Genomic DNA, 22,689 nt, shown 5'->3' on the forward strand with positions numbered 1-22,689 from the left:
CCGGTCTGGACTCCACTCAGCCCGACGAGTGAATGAACGAGATACAGACCACCAACTGATCATCAGTGGGCCCAGAGAACTGACCCGAGCCATCGGAGCAAGACTCGCTGAATGCAAAGAGGTGATCCCGAGAGATGTCGGAGCCCGAGCCTGAGACGCGCTGGTCAGGTCTTGTAATGACATGTTATCTATCCTTCTGTTAGGAATACTAGCCACAGCAGTTACATTCTTTTGTCTGTGTGTGATAGTGGAAGAGGAGGTCCGCTCCTCAACCACAACAATTGTGTGTGACCCCGAGTGTGAAATTAAAGCATTAGAAAACCAGTCTGACGGCTGCTCGTTGCCTTATTGTCTACCCCAAGGGCACCTCCTGTCAGAACCAACTGGCAGTCTAGGGGAATAAGTGCTCACGACAATGACAAACAGGAAGCAGAGTCAGCAACAGGACACCAGTCCTAATTAGGGTAGGACAATAGCATGTTTGGGTCAAATAAAGTCAAGCCCAGTGTACAGAGAGAGAAACAAACGTTCTCCTTTCTATACTCAGCCTTTTTATTTAGCAGGTCCCAGAACAAAGAGCAAGGGAGAATTAGGGACTTACATAAAAAGACTAGATTCAAACCAAGACTTAAATGGACTTCTCCTGTCCCCCAGTCCTGCGCCCTTCAGCTGTGTTCCAGCATTTACACCACCAGTAGAGCAGATAATCTCCCAAATACACCCAAAGATGTGTCACTGATGCAGATCTGTAAAGTTAAATGGAAAAAACTTGTTCATATCTAATTTAAAAGAACCTAAACCTCATGCTTTACATAATATTATTTGATTCTTCCTTATGCCAGGTGTCAGACTTAATTTCCCTTTATGATCTCCTCCAAGAATTTTACTCTAAAACAGTCACTATGCTACCACATGGCTAAAATATGTAAAGAAACTTAACTCCGTTGATTCGGATGGTAAGTAGGCTAGCAGGCTGCTAAGGGAGAGCGCTGCTCAAGAAGCCAAGCCAAGTGTTTATGTAAGTGGACAGACACACAACGCTGTCAGAGAACAGGGCTGTTGGGGAACCCAGAGGACCAAGAAAAAGAATAAATACTGTTGTCCCCTGGCCAGAGTCTCATTTATGTTCTCTATCTGTACAAAATGGTAGAGTGGTTTCCAAAAGAGAAGAGCAGACCTAACTATACCATGTCTTACAATTATGAGAAATACGTTTTTCTTCTCTTTTTCCTAAACTCTAAAGTTTCTCAATTTTCCTAGAGCCTTGACAAGTTGTGGGCACTCAGATTAGTATTAAGGATCAATAACACAGGTTAGATGCCAATGTAATGGTCTCCAGGAAAAATGGAGAAAAAATACTTTCCAATAACTCTCAGCACCACCACCACTGCCACCAACCCCACCCCTACCATCACCACCACCATCACAACTTCCCCACCACCACCACTAGCACTGCCACCACCACTAACAACAATAGCTTTCTCCTTTTTTCAGACTTCTATAGCTGCCCAAAGGATCTCATGTCTCTCTGGAAGGATGGTAAAACCATGCCTGTGTTCTGTTACTCTGGACCCTTTCACCCATGAGCAACTCTTGCTAATGTGAGAACAAAATTTGAAAGCAGCATTGTAACAATAACAAAAATTCATGGTCAGCAAAGACCACCAACAATTTGTTAAATATAGTCATAATAAAAATATTAAGCCCCTGCAGGGGCAGGGTGACAAAAAAATAAAGGCATACAAGGGCATGCCCAGACAAGTCCAAACAAGCCCAAGTGAGTAATGGGCTATCTGGTGTTTACTTTTCTCTCCCTCCCTTTTCTGGGAGGTCCAAGTTTCTGCAAGTTCTGCCAGTTCTGCAAGTTGCTGATGTTTAAAATATCCAATCATATGTAACCGCGCCAAATTTTCCCGCTCTCCCCAACCCCTACCGATAAATATCCCAAGTTCCCTGGGTCCAGGGCGGAACCTCTATCTCCTGTGTGAGATATGTTCCAGCCCGAGGGCCCTCATCATTAAACCTCCTCTGCAATTGCATCAAGAAGGTCTCTCGTGTGTCCTTGAGGCGTGCAGGTCCGGACTTGGGTGAGGGTCCCCTTGCGGGGGGGTCTTACACTAACTATGATTCTCTCCCCACAAGGGATGTGCCCTTGTAATATAGAATTCCAAATAGTCATTTTTAAATAAACCACACACAGTAAAACACATTTGCCACCCTTTTCGGAAAGTATTGTCACAATCTAAAATATAAAAATTGGCTAAGGGGAGGTTTTTTAATCTTAAAAGGGTCCAGTGTCCCAATGACCCTAGACAATAATCCATAAGACTAACATTCCCCTCAAATAATAGTATTTCATGAAGATTACTGCACTCTGTTAATGACTGTGTAACTCCCATATTAATATCCTTTTCCCCAATACAAAGATAAGTTCCCTCAATGGGAAGACATATTTTGATGATGAAATGGTCTCCTATTTATCAAAACAATTACGACTGAAGATGTTATATAATTATTATTCAGAATGTATGTCTCCCAGAGTAACTTATAATTTACTGGAGAATGGTAACATGTTTTGCTTGGTTTAAGAGTTACTCAGAAAATTCACACGGCATCTCTGCATAGTTGATAGTTGATAATACTGCTGTGTCAACTTGACTCAATCTAGAGCCATTTGAGAAGAGGAAACCTCAACTGAAAAAAAAAAAAAAAAAAAAGTCCTAACCAGCTTGACTTGTGAACAAGAAAATGGGTCATTTTCTTGATGGAGGTTGACCTAAGAGTTGTAAGCTCCTGGAGCAAAGATGCTTTGGGCCTGGGATTTTGTTGCAGTAATAAAAACCCCTAACAGACAAAAATTGATACTACCAATGAGGTATTGCTGTAATAGGCCTGAACCAAGCTGTTTTGAGAGAGTATTGAAGATGTTTGAAACTTTGGGTTACAAAAGCCATTGAATGCTCAGAGCTGAATGGTCTGTTGTAGATGTGTGGAGGAATGCTGACAGCAGTGTAGATGATGGGGAGCTGGTTGCCGTGAGCTTTCAGAGGGAAGCAAATACTCTATGAAGACCATTTATGTGGTAGTTTGCACTAAGAATTTGTGGTTCTGGTCAGCTGGAGCTGAATAATTCTTGTGGTTAACAAAAGACCAGAACTACCATCATGAAATCTAAGCTTTTCTGGGACAATCGACCTTGACATCTGGGCTGAAGAATGGGCTGTGATGAAGAAGGGGCCGACATCATCCAGACAAAATCACCTGGGAAGTGTTTCTTCAGAGTCAATACTCAGAGGCTGGGTGCTAGAGGTCAGTGTTGTATCTGGTCATGCTGACAGCTGAGATTTCATAGAAGAGTTTTTCAGGTGGTACTGGCTTCAAAGGCATGAAGGGGTCACAGGAAGGAGCTGAGGCTTGGCATTGTGGGAGGCGAGAAGAGGCCATTAATAAATATAAAGCTTCAGTTGCAGTAAAAGTCTCAGGATGGAAGAGGTCATGGAGAGAATTTGAAGCTTAGCACGATCTGGCAGGGCCAGAGTCCCTGAAGAAAGGCCAGCAGAGGCTGTTGGTGAAGATGGAGCTCAGTTGCAGAGGAGAGCCCAGAATTTTGGAAATACCAATATCATGGGACTACCACCAAGGATAGCAGCAGCCATGAGTGGAGCTGATCTGAGTTGATGAAACAAGCCTTGTGTGCTGTGGATGGCAGAGCTGGAGAGATGAAAGTATATACGCCCATTGGAGACAAGAGGGTTGTAAGTGGGTCCCAGACCTCAAACACTGAACTTCTGACACTGCTGAGCTTAGGGTTTGCTCTGACTGGATTGTGATTGTGCCCTGCTTCTTCCCTCTTGAAGTAAGAAAGTATGAAGCCTATTCTTTTTTTTTTTTTTTTTTTTTACAGGAGTCCACAGTTAAGAACTCTAAAACTTTAGAAACACTTTGAAGTTTTACAGAGATTTTGGAACTTTAAAGAAACTTTGGATATTTTAGAGAGATTTGGGGTATTTAAGGAAAACTTTGAAAAAGATTTTGGGTGTTTCCAACTATGTGAATTTTTAAAGACTTGGAGACCTTTAATAATGGAATATTTTACATTGTGATATTAGTATTAACACGCCATCTTGGGAAACAAATGAGAAAGAGAAGGTTGTGATTGGATAGTGATGTGTTTGTGTGGCAGGTTTAAAATATCAATTGTTCTGGCTAGTTTCATGCCAGCTTCACACAAGCTAGAGTAATTTAGGAAAAGGGACCCTCAATTGAGAAAATATGGGGCATTTTCTTCTTTTTTATTGAAAATGATGTTTTATATAATATATTCTGATCACAATTTTTCCTCCTTCATCTCCTGTCAGAATCTCCTAACTTCCCCCACCCATCCTACTCCATCTTCTTTTCCTTTGTCTCTTTAGGCAAATAGGCAAAAATATTAAAGTTAAAATTTAAAAAAAAAAAGAATAAACAAGTTAGGGGACAAAGAAAGAACACAAGAGACATATACCCAGAGAAAGGCACACACACCGTTTTCTTAGTTGACAATTTGATGTGGGGGTCCCAGATCACTATGGGCAGTGTCCCCTGTGCTGGTGAGCCCGGATGCTATAAGAAGGCAATCTGAGCAAGCCAATAAGCAGTGTTCCTCCATAGCTTCTGCTTCAGTTTCTGCCTCCATGTTCCTCCCTACAGTTTCTGCCATGACTTCCCTCTGTGATGGAGCATGACCTGAGGGTTAGTCATGGAGTTTTATCACTGCAATAGAAACCCTAATGAGGCAATAATACCCCAGTGCTTTTTCCATAATATCCCAGTGCTTTTTCCATTAATGGTAGCTGTTTTGAGCCACAATGCTTTCTTTTTTATTATTATTTTCTTTTTTTATTGGATATTATATTTACATTTCAGATTCTATCCCCTTACCCCATTCCCCCCACCCAGGAACCCCCTATCCCATCCTCCCTCCTCCTGCTTCTATGAGGATATACCCCCACCAAACCCCCCCCCACCTCCCCACCCTCAAATTCCCTCCCATTCAGTGTCCAGTCTTCATAGGACCAAGGATCTCCTCTCCCACCTATGCCCTACAAGGCCATCCTCTCTTACATCTACAGCTGGAGTCATAGATCCCTCCCTATGTGCTCCCAGGCTGGTAGTTTAGACCCTGGGAAGCTCTGATTAATTGGTATTGTTGCTCTCCTCATGGGGCCACAAACCCTTTCAGCTCCTTCAGTCTTCTCTCTAAGTCCTGCCACAAGGCTTTCTAATACTCTAAAAAGAAAGCAACTTCCCGAGGTCAAGAAGGTACAATATTTGAGAGTTGATCTGTGTATTCAGGATCCAAGCCAGTTCTCTCCCCAGCACAGGAATCTATCAGCAGCCTTGATCCTGCTTGATAAGGCTTGACATTGGATCTACTGATGCTGACATGATAGTCTATGTTAATAAAAGAGGTCACCTATGGGCCCTGTGGGATAACTGCCTTTTTCTGGACAGACCATCCTGGAAGTACCAATTCTTGATGACTTCTCTGCTCTCCCAGGCTCTTGGTTTATATCTCCTGCCTCCATCTCTGAGCTACTTTCTTAACAGGGTACCTATATCTGACCTCTTCTTCACCATGCACCTCTCTAAAGGGACCAAATCTCGTCAACGAGCTTCCAGGTCTCAAGGCAGGTCCTCTTTGATGATGATATAATTTCCATAAATGTTGCTGTTTCATGAGGTCTTGTGCAATGTCTCTCAGAACCCATTAGATATGATGACATAATCTTAAAGTGAAAGTCCACATATCCTCCAAAATCTGCTGCTGTGTGAGATTGAGGAAATCCTTTCTAGCATTGTTCCTACCTTTCTTGTACTCTTCCAATGGCTTCTACGAGTGTTGGTATTAGTTATCACTAACCCATTATCTCTAGTCTAGTCTAGCACATCACACTAATCAAATCACAGCCCATGGAGTTCTCTTCCCAAATTTTCTCCTGTTCAGACAGACTCTTATCCTTTAGTCTACTGTCCTCCCAGTTGTCTTCAGAATAACTGGAGAGAGAGGGGGGGAGAGGGAGGGGGAGGGGGAGGGGAGGGGGAGGGAGAAGGAGAAGGAGAGGGAAAGAACTGAACTTCCACAGCTTATCTAGCCAGCCTACCTAATCCTGTACTTACTCTGTATAGCCAAAGTTTCTCCTCCTACCCCACCACCTTCAGAAAAAAATTACTTAGCATACCCCCCCCCAGATAAAAATGCTTTCATTCATGGCTCTCACTAAATTAACAGGCTAGTTTTAATGCTGACATTAAGCTAAGTGACTAGAGTAGGATTCTATTTAGATATTCCCAAGACTTCGACTATTATTCATGAGCATGCAAATAATTCTTCAAATTGATTTTTTTCAACCCCTGCCACTTCCATGTAAGTCATCCATGACTTCTGGTCATCCTACATACTTTGTGCTGACAAATGTTTAATTTGCAAATGGAGATGCGGGATGACTTAATAGGTAATTTTTCATTTCAATAGTAGTATTTTTGTTAAGTGTTTTGTCTGTCTAAGTTAGAAACCAAAGTTAAATCTACGGGGTATAAAAAAGGCTCTTTTTTCAGAGAGAGAGAGAGAGAGAGAGAGAGAGAGAGAGAGAGAGAGAGAGAGAGAGAGAGATTGATTCTTGTCTACATCATTCTTCTACAATGCATCTGAATAATAGCTGGGCTATAAATAGAAGATGCAAGAGTGACTAATTCTGTTTTGATTCTATCTCTTCGATGACATAGGAAATCCCTCTGTCCAAACATATTAAGCTAAATCCCAACAGCTGGACTTGAAGAATTTTATCTAGGACATCAACATCAAGCAACTAATAGTGCCAATCTTGAAGGTGTCCAAATAACTCCCAAAGGAACTCGGTTTTCTAACTATCAACCCAGGAGACCTGGGAATTAAAAGAAAAGTTGAAATATAACCTCACTTTAAGAGAATATTCTCTCGCAGTCATCTACCCATAAAATGTAAGGGAAGCTGACTCCCGTTTCCATTATCCTGGGGGAACCTCCCTGCCTTTCGAGACTGAGAAAATATCAGCATCACTTACTGAAAGATCCTTTCTTTTAGAAATGTAGTGATCCTTCAGGAACGTGTCAGCTAAGCTAAGCCCTCAGCCACATAGAGAGAGTCTACTGGGAGAAGAGTGAATGAAAGGCTGGATTGGGTTTTCCATGAAGCCAACAATTAAAGTTGTTTTCTTTGGTATATCCCTTTCTGTCAGTTGTTTTTGTGCTCTCCATGAGGAGAAAGGAGTTGAGAAGGTTGATTCAGTCATTTCCAAATCTCACTTCCAGTTTCCATCTTATTAAAGACATGACTTAACTTTAATGTGTGTGACATAAACAGAATCATAAAAGGGAAAAAATTAGAAACAGTCTGGACGAGTTGGTGTCCAGAGCAGGCAAACGCCACAGCTGATCTGCTCTTGGCACAGCCGCTCTTTTCTATTGTTTACTTCGAAGAGGAATTCTCCGCTGCCCAGCTGCTGGTTCCTCACCCTCCATTACCATCATTGGGAATTCCAATTTCACAAAGTTATTACAATACAGCCGCAAATAATCCATCTTGTCAAGTCCATCTTCAGGACTGGAGATAAAGCTGGAGCTGAGCTGCTGCACACATCTGGAGAAGGTTCGTTACTTGTAATTGTGAGCCTCTCTGTTAATGCACCCATGAGAAAGGGGCTGACAGGCTGCATATTTCTGCAAACTGTTCCCAGAAAGAACCAATTTCCTGACTTCCATGTGGTGTCAATAATGGAGGCATGAGACACAGCAGTGCTTATGAAATATTAAATCTGCTTACAGGTCCAGCTAGAAGCAAATTCAGACCACCTGTGAGAAGGAGCCCAACAGGGTATGCAGAGTTTGGCATGCACATGGTACATGGGAATGATATGTTCTGACCTATGTATGTGGGCTGATTTGCCACAAAACTTCCTAACAGCAGTAGTACAGAGTAAAGAAAACGAAAGGGAGAGGGGGAGAAGGACAGGGAGAGGGCAAACAGGGAGGGTGGGGGGAGACAGAGAAACACATTTCTGCTCATTTCGAATTGAAACAGTTCAAATCACTGACATTATTAAATTTACTATCATAAGCAGCCAAAGTTCATCTTATTCATCAGGAAAAAAAAGTGACTGATGTTTTGTGGCATTAGTATTAGATCATTTTGGTTCTTGCCAATAAAAACAAAGCATTAGTGTTTCAGTGTTTTAATATCATGATTTAATTCTGTCAATGATATTAGGACCAAGAAGCTCAACCAACATGAAGACCCCATCAAAATTCTTGAGTTAAAGACTGTGGTTCAGAAATGAGTTCACCATCTTGACCTCCCGTTTCACAGTATATATTTTATGCTCGTGACTTTCCAAATACGGATTCTTAACATTGCAAATGTAAAGTTTTATATCACTAACTTGTGTTTCAGGGGTTTGCCTAAGTAAATAGAAAAACATCTGGGCTCTTTTTACTGGCAAAAGCAAGAGATATTTGACCTAAGATCAGATTTTGAGACTTGAATGTTAACTCGGGCTTTCCACAGAATGTGTCTAATTTTCCACAACTTTCTGTTGAGAGAGTAGAGCCCAGTTCTTTTAGGGGAAGAATATGATAAAGCATGTATCCTAATAAAACATAAGTCCCAATTGGCTTCCTTCACCCAAAATGTCACCCACAGGTCTAACCCATTCACATCTAAAAAAAAAAAACAAAACAAAACAAAATAAAACAAAAACAACAACAACAAAACCTTCCAAGGCTAGAACAAAAAATTCAAAGTCATAAGCTTAATGAGATTGGGAGCATCTAGATCTCTCCAGACCGAAGGGTGAGTAGGACACTGTGACTCACTCCCTCAGGACTTCCAGCCTGCCCCACCAGCTCTGCAAGGCCACCACCCTTTGCAACTCTATTTGGAATGTTCCTTGTCTTAAAACAAGTCATCGTCCTAGGACTCCCCAGAATCTGGAGCTATAGCACCCAGTAGGGAGGCATCCCAAAACTCAGATCTATTTCTGACTTGGGCTAGAGAAACAGAACAGGCCCTGCTTCTAGGGCAGTTAGAGATGGCTGACTCAAGAGATCTAGCTGTATGACCTTCATTTCCTCAAAGCTTCCCAGGAGAGTGGTCCCCTTGTGTCTAGTGTAAAAGGCACATGCGGCCACACTACTGCCCTCTGCAGGATGATCCCTGCTATTATGCAGTATCTATGGAAGCTCTTAGGTTGTAGTCTGTTTCAAACTCCAAAAGTAGTAAGGCCAATTCCTGATCTACTTTTGATGAAGTACTTTATTAAAGTCAACTTTTGAAATAGTAAGTAATTGAAATAGTAAGTTCTCTCTTAGATGTAGGTCACTGTGCATCTTTCAATACCTAGTAAAAGCATAACTATTTCCCAAGGAGAAGAACCAAGGACAGACTCGGTCATCAACTCCTTCAAAAGTTTGGTGTTTCTTAGCACTGTAGACTTTTAGAACTGGGATATTATATAGCATGCACACACAAGTATTTATGCCCAAATATTCACAGCAGTGTTTGTTCACAAAACTCCATTTGGAAACACTGCAAATGTCCACCAACTGTTGAATGGGATGACAAAATATGGAATGGGCATATCTGTAGAATCCCCATTCAACACAAAAAGGAATAAAAGTAACAACTACACTACAACATGGTTGAACTCAACAAACATCACATTAAGTGAAAGAAGCCACACACAAAAGTCTACATTCTATCCTATTTGACTCATGAAACATATCCAGAAATCTAGGGATGTAACTCAGTGGTAACCTGCTTACCTAGTGCAATGGTTAGTCCTTGCTGTCACTTTGATATGATTTGGGATTTCCTAGACAATAGGCCTCTGTGTGTATCTGTGAGGGCATTTCTGGAGAGGTAGAACTGAGGTAAAGACATCTACTCTCGATATGAGAGGTGGGTATCATCCCCCAGGCTAGAGTTCCAGATTTAATAAAAAAGAAAAAGGAGAAAGTGATCTGAACACCAAACTCCATCTCTCGGCTTCCTGATTGAGAACACAGTGTCACTAACTCCTTCTCCCTCCTGTTGTCACTAATGCTTCAGTGTCATGATGAACCCTCACACCAGGAGCCAAAACCAACCCTTCCTTCCCTACATCACTCTTGTCAGGCATTTTCTCACAGCAGCTTGAAACTTACCAATATACTTAGTATGCAGAAAGCCCTGGAATTGATCTCTGGACTGAGGAGGAAAAGAAGAAATAGAAGGTGGAGTCCTGACAGACTAGGCCTTAGAGTTATGATTCCAAGGAGATAGTTAAAATTGTACACATTTTTATAGAGATGGTTAGAATGTAAATTTGGATTGTTCTGATGAATATCCAACTCTAGAAATTTACTTTTATAACCACTGGATTATATATGTCTGCAGAGTTATATAAAACAAGAATGACCAACATGTATGAAATGTTTCTCTGAATCAAGAACTGGTAACAGACTTTGCCTACAACCTCTTATCTAATATTTTGCCATCCCTAGATGGGTACTAGTATTGTTCATATTTTATAGACTATAAAGCAGAAGTTTAAAAATTAAATGATTTGCTTAGACTCTAGCCAATCACATGTCACATCTCCCCTTAAAATATTTCCTTCAACTTTTGGCTGGGGATCACTCTCAATAAACAATACCTTATACCATGTGGTCCCCACAGGCAGTCCACAACCTGGATCCTATCTCTAGTCTAGACAAGTTGGAGTATGACTCTCTACCTCTCTTGTCTGTGACAAAAACAAACAAACAAACAAACAACTCTCTTCTTCTAAGAGCCAGTGGGCGACCACAAAAGGGGGGCTCTCTTTAGGAAACAGCAAAGCAGCCACACATGAGTTCACGATAGTTGTGACAGCTTGTACAATGCCTGTGCTAGCCACGCCAAACCCCAGCCTGCAAAGGTAGGTGAGCACAAGGACCCACTCTAGCCTAGGAGCTATTTACTGTTAGCTGCTGGAAAAGAGAGACTGTTTCCTCAAAGAGTGTAGTTTCTGGTGAATTAACCATGCTCCTGTGAAAGGCAACACATCCAAGAATATCTGGGTCTCAGAACCTAGATAGAAGCTATTGTTCATTCTGCAAGCCCTGGGGTTACAAACAGGGACCTTGGACAAGTTGTTCCCATAGACTTATGTGAGGTTCAAGAGCTTGCCTGAGTAAGTAGTAAAACATCTGTATTTTATTTCCTTCAAAAGCATTTTTTCAGCTACCAATAGAAAAATACATTGAAATGTTGATGTGTGTGCCTCTTGACACCTGGTCCACTCCTACATACCCTCTATAGTACAACTTAGAACATCTTCCAAGACATCTCTGTTCCTCCCTTTATTACCTTCATCATCCCATCACAACTAACCCTCAGGTGTGATCAGCCCTGTAGTGACCCTTATGTGCCTTCTTTCTGTCCATCTTCCCTTCTAGTGTACAACTCTCAGATGGCAGACCCACTTTGTACATGGGAAGATCCTCAATGTCAGATACATCCCACACTGAAGGAACACAACACACCTTACATAGATGAAAAGATTGCACAAGTAAAAACCAAGAAAATGAGAGGCAGGCAGATTTCTGAGTTTGAGGCCAGCCTGGTCTACAGAGTGAGTTCTAGGACAGCCAGGGCTACACAAAGAAACCCTGTCTCGAAAAACAAAAAACAAACGAAACAAAACAAAACAAGAAAATGTAGGTCTGGCTCTCACTCTTTCTCCTCCTTAATAGACTACACATACAATTTACTCATGAACTCTCTATTCCTTCAACTAGTCCTTCTGCAAGACAGCAACTGAACAAAACACTCTTAGATGAACCATCTGTTGAGCTGCCCCACTAAGGGAATGAACCACCCCAGCTGCTCAGGCTCCTGCTAGGGGGAGGTAGGGAAAGTTGTCATTTTTCAACAGTATAACTGTTTGTTTGTCTAGTTTCTATCTTAACATCTATCATGTCCCATGAGAAGCAGCCAAATGCAAACAGTAATCCATTCTGAGTTCAGCTCTAGGAATAACATCTTCATGAATATATAAAGATGGAAGAGACAACAAAGGAAAACAAAGTGGAGACGAGAAAATCGCTGGTGATATTTTGTGATCATCTTATTCTTACCGTTACTGCTTTTGTGCTATCATGCATACTAATTGATATATACTTCAACATTAACCTGCCAACATCACCATATTAGTTTACACATTGAGTCCAATAGTATACTAATAAATATGTAAAACGGACTGATTGTTCTATTTGAGTTTGGCGCAGAGGGCCCTCCTGGAAACCAGGAGGTAAATTTACTTGAAATTTTGCCAAAAAAAAGTCAAATTATAAACAATATGAACTGGCCAATTAACATGGTCAGGCACGAAGCTAAGCTTTGTCTTGTTCTATCCCTGTTATAAAAGCAGAGAATCAGTTTAACTTGTATCAACATAAATGGTTAGATGTGACATTAAAAGCTAGAATGATAACGTGTATGGGTGTCACTCGGCCACTTGAACATCTGAAGAGTAAAACTGGGGATCCTGAAAAGGCAGGAGTTACACCTCCCAACTGAAAAGGAAAATTTTTTTCTCAGTTTCCAGCTTTAGACTCTTACTTGAATTACCAGGATGGCTTACCACAGATTTCAATTTTGCCATCTCAATCGGTAGATAGGTAGAAGGATGGAGAGGGAGCAGGGAGAGAAAACACCCAATAACAGAAGTCAGATAATAGCTCTGTTTTTCCAAGATGGGCAGATAGCTCTCAGGGGAGCTGGTAAGACATAGAGGAAACCTGCAGGATGGCTAGCTGATGCCATGTGAGAACTGTAATTATAGTAGCACATTCTATGGCCACTCAAACAGTAAAAACAAGACTATTCGAGTTCTGTTGAGTGCTGGAGAGATGGCTCAGTGGTTAAGAGCACTGGGTGCTCTCCCAGAGGTCCTGAGTTCAATTCACAACAACCACATGGTGGCTCAAATTCAGCTGAAACCAAGGCTGACCAAGATGCCTGCTAAATGTCCCTTGCTTCATACTGTTAGCCGTGCTGAGCTGTCTGCTCTATCCATCCATCTGTCGCCATGACACATATAAAAGTTCCAGGTAAGGATGGAAATAGGGAGCAAACCCTATTCAACGAAAATCCCAGATCATTCCTAAAAGTCATAATCTTCCTACTTGCCTTGACTAATGACTAATCCTCCCTCCATTGAAGTCTGCCCATAAGTTGAGCTATCTAAAACCCTAGAGATGAGATTCATTCTTGAGAAGGAAGCCTTACTCCTTCTTGAGTGTGTTCACTCACTCCAGGAGAACCTTCTCTCAGAATCTCACTTTCTCTCATCTCAAGTTTTCTCTGATAATGAGGGAAAACTTCAAAATGTTGATAGAGCTTGCTTGCTCTCTCTTGCTCACTCTCTCTCTTCTCCCCCTTTCTCCCTTTCTTTTCCTCTCTCTGTGTCTCTCTCTGTGTATCCTCTGTCTCTCTCCTCTCTCTCCCTCCCTCCCTCCCCTTCTCCTTTCATCATTCCTCACTTTCCTGGCCTTCACCACCCACAAGTATTATAGACTTATGATATACCAGTCTTAACTATATCAGTTCTGCTACTCTGAAGAATTCGATCATTATGCTTACTTGGAGTTACCAGGTTTGCAAATCTTGAAAACTCACTGCTCAAAGTCTTACAAACATATGATGTATTGCCAAGTTGTATCTAAGAGTTGGTTTGCAGAGCACACCATCTGAAATGAGAACAAGCCAGCCATAGTAATCACGTGTGGGGAGTTGATGAAGTTCTGAGTGAATGTATATTATTGTCATAAGCATGGCCATGTCAATGACCCCAGAGCTACAGACCCATAGGAATGGCAAAACCTCCCTCAGGTCAGGCTCAGAGCTCAACCACAAAGCCTCTGGTCCAAGGATAGATGTTGGAAACAACTGCCTTGGCTGAAATCATTGTGTTCAGAAAATATTAGCCATAGCTTCCACCTCCTGAAGGCCCACAATCTGAAACTAATCTCCTACAGAGTCTTACCCTTGAGATTAGCCAACTCTATTCTTTCAGCTGTATACAATAAATCCATCTCCCCGCTCGGTGATATATTGAGAAGGCTACGATGATTCCATGACAGGCTTCAAATTGGCAGTTCAGGGTACTATACCCAAGACTCTCAGCAACTGCTCCAGGTCCTCTTCAGGACAGAGGAGAGAGACTGGGTCTTGGGAGCTGCCCAGAAATTGGTTCAGGGAGCAAATGAGCTGCCCTCTCAAGTTCAGGCTGATATTCATGCAGCCTTTGCTTTGACTAGACCCGATTGAGATTTTAACACTGCTGAAGGTAAGGAGAGACTTTGTGGTCTACTACCAGATTCTGATGGGGGGGGGAGGCTCTGAGAGGCCACCAGAGGGCCCACAAATTTATCTAAGATGAGCTAGGTGATGCAGAGAAAGAATGAGAGCCCCAGAGAATATCTAGAAAGATTTTTTTGAAGCCTATAGGACCTACACTGCTTTTGATCCAGAAGCCAGAGAAGCACCAGTCAGCTATCAACATGGATTTTGTTAACCAAGATGCCCCTGACATCCCTTGGAAGTTTCAGCCACTGAATGGCTTTGAGGCTTGCCTCTGGCACCCAAAAGCCAGCCTCTATATGCCTTTGAATGGCAAGACTTGGAGAGAGACTTCAAGAGACAATTGACTTGGACACTCCTGCCTCGAGGATTCAAGAACTCACCCACCACCTTGGATGAAGCACTGAATGTGGACTTGGGTGAGTATCGGTGGGCCCACCCCCAAATAGCTGTGCTCCAGTATGGATTTCCAGTCCCTGACTTGGAGACATACTGGGGAGGGGGGAGGGCACATGAGACCTGCTATAGGAGCTGAGTCAACTTGGCTACTGACCATCTGCTAAGAACGCACAGCCTTATCAACTTGACGTCACCTGTCTTGAGGTACATAGTCAAGGGGGGCTGGCCAATTCATGCTGTCAGATGCCCCAGAAGCAAACCATCCTTAGCATCCCAGTCCCATCAACCCGAAGGCAAGTACAGGAATTTCTGGGTCTGCCATGTTTTGTAGATTTTGGGTGCCAGGGTTCATGGAAATGGCCAAAACATTATATGAGGCCACTAGGGGTCAAGAAGACAAAATGGAATGAACCCCTGAGATAGACATGGTCTTTAAGACTCCAAGAAGAGCCTTATTAGAGGTGCCAGCCTTGTTCCTCCTGAACATTCACAAATCTTTCCACCTTTATGTGGATCAGAGAAAGAGGTTAGCAAAGGGGATGCTCACCCAAATTTTGGGACAATGGAAAAGAGCTGTGGCTTATTTATCTAAGAAGCTAGACCCAGTGGCCCAAGAAGATGGCCAGCCAGCCTCCAAATCACAGGTGCCCCTGCCCTGCTAGTCAAGGATGCTAACAAAATAATCATGGGGCAGGAACTTGTTATCTCTATCCCCAATGCTATTAAAGATATCAAGAATCCCCGAGCCGGTGGCTGTCTAACACCAGACTGGTATGCTTTTAGGCTCTACTTTTGAATTCCCTTCACAAAAGATATGACCCATCATCTGCCCTAAACCCAGCCACCTTGCTACCCTGACCCATCCTCACATGTGCAGCATGGTTGCTCTATAGTTCTGGGGCACATCCAGAACATCAGGGAAAACTTGATGATATACCCTGGCCAGATGCAGAATGTATCTACTTCATGGATAGAAGTAGCTTCATCCAGAATGGACTCAGGAATGCAGGGGTGGCCGTAATGGACTTGGACTCTATTATTTGGGCAACTGCTTTGCCACCAGAAACTTCAGCCCAGAAAGCTGAAGTAAGGCTCTAACCCAGGCTTTAAAACTGTCATAAGGAGCCATAGCTAACATTTACACTGACAGAAGCTGGAATTGTTGACTGCTGAAGGAAAAACCATCAAAAATAAGGAAGGAATACTTGCTTTGTGGAGCCATTATGGCCTCCTCTCAAAGTGGCCATAATTCATTGCCCTGGGCATCAGAAAGGGACATCAGAAATAGCCCAAGGGAACAGGCTTGCTGATAAAGCTGAAAGGGAGGCATCCCATGCTTCCACTGCTGACATCCTGGTAGCTTTGCAAGATACATGCTGTCCCAAGAGAATGCTTGGTGGGCTTGTACCTCAGGACTTACTCTATGCATTTATGGCCTGGTTGTAAGTATGACTGAGGATTTTCCTGTTCTAGTAGAGCTTGTACCAAGAATGACTTATTACTCTAGGGAGAATATCTTCAACCAGCTAGTACCCCCAAACAACTGAGTTAAAAGGGTGGCCATTTCCACTGTGTTACTAGGTTCTCTCCCTGACATAGGGCTGGCTAGAGCCGCTAGTGTAGGAGCTTCAGCCCTATAAGGCCCTACAGAGGGTGATGGATGCAGATGTATAGGAGATGGAAAAAATCAATCATGGCCCTGCAGGATGCCCTATCCTCCCTGGCAGATGTAGTCTTACAGAACAGAAGAGGCCTACACTTGATGTTATAAGTCCCCACAAAACAGAAAAATATATTAGCTTTGACTTGTGGTCCCTGCATAATCAATGCTTTAGCTAGGTTTGATAAGGAATAGATTTATTCTCAAGCAACAATACCAGCCCATAGACACATCTCAAGGATTTGAGATGACCCATTAGTGAGCAGGGGGAATGAGAAGGCTAGGTTGATTCCATGACAGACTTCAAATTGGCAGTTAAGGAGACCAGGCCAAGAACTGGGCAAGTCCAAGCAAGCCTAGGCAAGTTGGTTACTAGAAAAAAAACAAAACAAAAAAAAAAAAAAACAAAAACAAAAACAAAAAAACAAAAAAAAAAACCCCAGGCTTCAGGTAGCTAGAAATTGCCCTGCCATCAGAAACTGCCCCACCATCTGGCCTGAGGCAAGGATAATGGGTCAGCAGCAGTTTCCAGACTTCCCCAGCAATAGTTTCCAGTCCCCACACCCCAGTAATGGTTCTGGAATGTCCCTAGAGAAAGACTTAACAGATTAAGATAGAGGTCACCTACCCTGGAATTCCCTTAATGTGTTTTAAATCAGGCCTGCAAGCTTGCTTCTGGTTTTCCATCTTGGAATGAGAGACCCCCAGCATGCTGGACTTCTGCAGAATAAAACACTTTCATTTACATACTATTTGAGTATAGATATCATTCTTCGGTGAATCATAGGACCTAACAATATAATAAATGTACTGAGTTTCTAGGCTGCTGGTGAGTCTCCATTAGAGCCCAAGGCCCCACATGACCCATTTTTCTGTACACATGTCTGTGTGTCTGTTCTTTCTTCTTGTCCTTGTCACTCATCAGATTAAGTCCAAAGTTGAGCAAGTCTCAAGAAGCACAGGGAGGCCATGGGGATTCTTCACTAACAGAAAGCTCCTGGAGGCCCTTTATTTGCACATTATAGCACAACGTAGCTATACATGGCTATGCCCAGGTTCCTACACCATTTCAAGAGATTACGTCCTTCCAAATGATCCTACTAGGTGACCGTGGCTCTCTGACCCTCTTGCTCACAACAGTGAGACAGAGACCCACCTGTGGCTTCTCAGAAAAAAAATATATGTTCCACTAATCAAAAAGATGAAAGAAACTTAATCACATCAGGGAAGATTTAGATTCTTCTTATAAAAAGTGGGGAGCAGGGTTGAGAAGAAAAAGCATTGCTAAGCAAAATTATGATTGTTCCTAACCTGGGGAAAAAATAAGAACAAGGCTGTTTTTCCATGGCTTTCTGGCACATTTTCAGGTGTGGCTCTCCGTACCAGCATAGACACATACTAGCTGTTTGAAAGGCTCATGTTGGTGGAGCAGGCCCTCAGCAGGATAGGAGCATGCATGGGTCATTTCCATGCCTGTGATCTCACAGCTGCTATAGGCACTGATGGCCTAGGCAAGGGACACAGGCAGAGACAAGGGCATCCCCTCCCTTTTTTTTCTAAGCAACCTCACAGTCTGGCACTCACCAGGGCCCTGCTGAGCTGTAAAGTCTTTCCAGACCAGTGTGTGTTTACAGAGATTCCAGAGCAGCAGGGGACATCTCAGAATGCCAGGTCAGACCCCAAGAAATCCTTGTGTCTGGGCTAAGCTGCTCTCCACACCTTTCCTGCCTTCCTCTTTCCCTTCCATGCTCCCTGCTCCCCATCCTTGTCCTTCTCTGGGTCTGGTGTCCTTCTCTCATTGAACCTCTCAGGGACATTAGGAGTCAAGTTAAGATCTAGTGAAGCCAAGGGCAGAGGGGAAGTGGAAAGAAAGCAAGTCTGAGGAATAAGTGAAAGATGGAAGAATGAGTTGAGTCTGTCTGTCTGTGTACGTCAGTGTATGTCTACGTGTGTGAGTCTATATGTCTGTGTGTCTGTCAGTGTGTATATGTGTGTGTGTGTCTGTGTCTGTGTGTGTCTCTCAGTGTGTATAATGAAGACTCCCAAACTCCGGAGACCCTTCCTCAAGTCTCAGGAAATCACGACCACCCAAGTATCACAAGAAACCATACCTGGATGCAATCAGCAGAGGTTTATTGGGGACTTGGCTAACCAAGGTCAAAACTGCTTGTCCACGCAGGAACAGAATTTTGACAAAAGGCCAGCAAGCTGAGGGGTTTCTTTTATAGGGAAAGGGAGGAATTTTCGCACGGTTACACATGATTGGTTATATTTTTGTGCAGTTACACATGATTGGTTGCTTTACAAAGTTTGAACACCAACAGGTTGTAACACTGGAAAGACCAAGTATGTGTGTGTGTGGGGGGGGTAACCCAGAACAGTGGAACATTTCAGAGGAACCTACCCTAAACAATCATTACCAACTATTTCAGGTTAAATATTTCTCACTTCCAGTCACAGCCCCACCTAGATGGCTTGTATTTTTTTTATGGTCAGGAATGTGTCTTCCTACTTTGGGCTTTTCCCACCCACAGGTGGGCCTACTGCCTGAGGCTTGAGGAATGTAATCCAGCAAGTGTCCTCTGATTCAGGGATAGTCCTCCACCCAGAATGTGCCCTGGGTCAGTGAAGGCCTGAAATCTTATTTTCAGTTCTGCGCTCTGGAACCTGCACTTTTCCTGCTTAGGTCTAAGGCAAAAAAAGTCTACACATATTTTATAAAATGGTCTTTATAATTTTTCACTCTACAATATGTGTGTGTGTCAGTGTATATCTATGTGTCTACTTGTGTGTCAGTGTGTCAGTGTGTATCTATGTATGTCATTGTGTGTGTGCCTGTGTATGAGTCAATGTATGTATGTGTCTGTTTATGTGTTTGTGTATGTACATCAATGTATATGTCTGTGTGTGTCTATATGAGTGTGTCAGTGTGTCTATGTGCCAGTGTGCATGTGTGTCTGTTTCTATGTGTGTCTGTGTGTGTCAATATGTGCATGTGTTAGCGTGTGTGTGTGTGTGTGTGTGTGTGTGTGTGTGTGTGACACATATATCATCTCTAGTATGAGACCACTCAGAATCCTAGGAAAAAGTCAGAAAATGCCTATTATGAGGAAATTGCTGCCTGACCCATGTAGGCAGTAGGCAGTTGGTTCAATGTCGTTGAAACTCTTACCTGAACCGCAAAGATTTTTTTAAACCGGAGAGAATTAAACTTAGAGCCATATATTGGTCTGAGGGCAGTCTTCACTATTCTGGCCACATTGCTTCTCCAGGCTTCAGTTTGCCAAAATAGGAATAGTTTTACAGCTCTGGACAACCCCAGAGCTGATAGAAGGATGTAATAAGATTGTGGGGGGGTGGGGGGAGGGAAATGCCTTTTAGCTATACAAAGAGAAGAGTTTTGTTATCATTATTATTTATTAAACTCAATAAACAACATGAACTTCTTATGAATTTTTTTCTCTCCAACATCTAAAACATCTTTTATTTAAAAAGGAAAAAAAAAAAAAAAGCTTTGGGGGTTATTTCTAAAACACACACAGCACCTTTACAATGAGAAAGAAATTCTAAGGACAGCCATGGGATAGAGTTTCTAAGACAGTGTTAATCATTCTAAGCCAGTCTACAACTGTTCATCTGCATCAACAGCCAATCTCCTCACTGCCCCTGTGTAAACAAAGGGGACTGCAATCTTTCTAGCACTTTCTAACACTCATTATTTAGAAGAATTAGGAGAACTGTGTCCCACTTGTTATTCACATTTTAGCCAGATCGCTTTGGTCACAACTTTTCCTCCTCCTTAGAGCCTGTTGTCCCACCTGCTCTCAGTAAGTTTATACAACAGGCTCCTTGAGTCCATCTGTGGCCAGGTCCTGCAGGTTGTGGATCCCCTCCCAGGTGTCAGAACCCTGGTGAGAGGAGAAGGAAAAGCAGGTTGTCAGGACTGCAGCTATCCCACATATGGTGTCATTTAAGACCAAATAACCTGAACTTTAGGGAATGTGCTTATGTCAAATGACTATAAGTCAGACCACACCCCTGTGCATGGGGTTGGGGTTCAACTGAAGGCAATGGATGTTCCCACTGTCAATCATCCTAAGGAAAGGTCAATACTGGTTCAAATAATGATGTTTGAACAAATAGTCCAAATACTAAAGTCAGGGAAAAGCCTTTTCTCTGCATAGGGATTTGATTTGGTAGGCACTGGGGAGAGGGGACTGCCTGGGACTATTCCAGTGAAGGATACTGACACATCCCAGGCCACAACCAAGATATACCAACAGAGGTACAGGGGGGCAGCTCCCTGAGATTATAAGATATCCTAATATCTGCAAATAAAAAGGGTTTGGGAAATGTCACCACTAAGCTTTGGTGTGGTACCTTGGATAAACAAGTGTGACAGGAGCAGTGACAGTTATTTTCATTAGGATCCAGTTGTGCTGCACAGGACAGAGAGGTCTCGGGGTCCTCAAAGGCGATGATGGCAGCCACCTTTCTCTTCCAGACCAGCTCTCCAAACCTGCTAGGACCCAGGCCTGAATGTGGCACAGAGTTCACCTCAGGGTGGGAATTAGGTCTTGGGCAAGATTCTGAATTTCTAGTAATTTCTCAGGTAGTACCAATGTTACTAAGGATCAAGTTGTTCCTCATTCATAAGAAAAGTATTTACTCTGACTTGCTTTACTTTGAAGAGCAAACAAGAGTAAGGTTTCTGCAACCCAGTGTTGGTAGACAATAAGTGTAACTACATTTGTAAGTGTCTGAACCTCTCAGAATCAGTAAACAGTGAGAAGATTCTTTTGCTGTGCTTACTAGCTAGATTGTGTAAACTAAAAACCACAAAGAATAGTCAAACCAGGGAACAGTCAAACTGGAAGACTCAGAGGACTGCTCTTAGACACAAGACACAATGTGACCAGCAGTCCCACTATGCCTTCTGGAGACACCATGATAGATTCAGTGGTTGGAATAAGACTCCTCCCTACAAGCTCCAGCATTTGAACACTTGCTCCCCAGTTGCTGACACTGTGTGGGGAGGTTTAGGAGGTGTGGCCTTCCTGGAGGAAGTCTATTACTGGTAGTGATTCTTAGTTAGGGAGTCTTCTTCCTGCCCTCTGCCTATCCCTTTCTCTCTGCTCCCTATCTGACACAGGTAAACATATACTCTGTCACATGTTTCTGCTACCATAATGTTTTCCCCCATCTGCAAAGGGCAGAGCTACATGAACTGATCCTTTTGAGGCTATGAGCCAAGTAAGCTCTTCCTGCGTTAAGTTGCCTTTCTCTGGCTCACGCTTGCAGGTCAAGGTGTGAGGCCTCCCTCTTCTTCTTGCCACAGACACCATGCCTCTGTTCTGCCATGATAGAATGTTAAGCATGCCTTTGGAACCATAAAGGAAGTGAACCCTTCCTTCTATAAGTTGCTTTGGCTGAGGTATTTAATCATATCAATATTAAAGTAACGGAGTCCACCTTCAACTGAGAATCGAAATAAACCTTTTCTCCCTGAGATCACTTTTGTCTAGGTATTTTATCACAGCAATGAGGCACACAATGAACTTTCAAGTGTTCTGGGGATAAGATGCAGCAGGTACTGGAGTCCTGTCGCAGGTGGGTTTGGGAGATCCTGTAACGTATTTGAGGAAGAGAAAAAGAGGCCAAAGCAGCTGAAGAATCAGTCAAAAGTCCAGTAGCATATGGCCTGGAAATTGAGTTATGTATGGAAAAATTATGTTGGAGTCATCGAGGAGTCAGCAAACTTCCCTGTACAAAACTAGGTAACAAATGCTTTAGGCACCACGGGCCAAATAGCACAGTCTGGGATGGTACATAAATACTTCTATTCCAGGGAGAAAAATTTCTCACAATTACCTGTTAATGGGATTCAAAACCTAGTAATAATTGAGGATGATTTTTATAATATAAGTATGCCAAGAAGGAAAAAGGGGGATTATTTGAGGAGGGGTTAAATTTTGCTTCATTAAATTTCAAAATTAGTATTTCGTATCAAAATGTGTTGAAATAATCATCATAGTACAGACATGTAGTAAGGCTTTTAGTAGTTTGTCTCTGGAAATATCTTTCCCAAAGTCAGTGAGTAAATTAGCTTTAAATCACTGAGACCAAATACCTCAGAGGAGTAACATAATGCAGAAGGAACTTATTCTGGCTCATGGTCTAGAAAGGGCCAGCTCTCTGAGGTCCCCACCCCACCTTGAAGCTGGAGTTA

This window comes from Arvicanthis niloticus, chromosome 3 (genome assembly GCF_011762505.2).
Source record: "Arvicanthis niloticus isolate mArvNil1 chromosome 3, mArvNil1.pat.X, whole genome shotgun sequence".
Classification (NCBI taxonomy): domain Eukaryota; kingdom Metazoa; phylum Chordata; class Mammalia; order Rodentia; family Muridae; genus Arvicanthis; species Arvicanthis niloticus.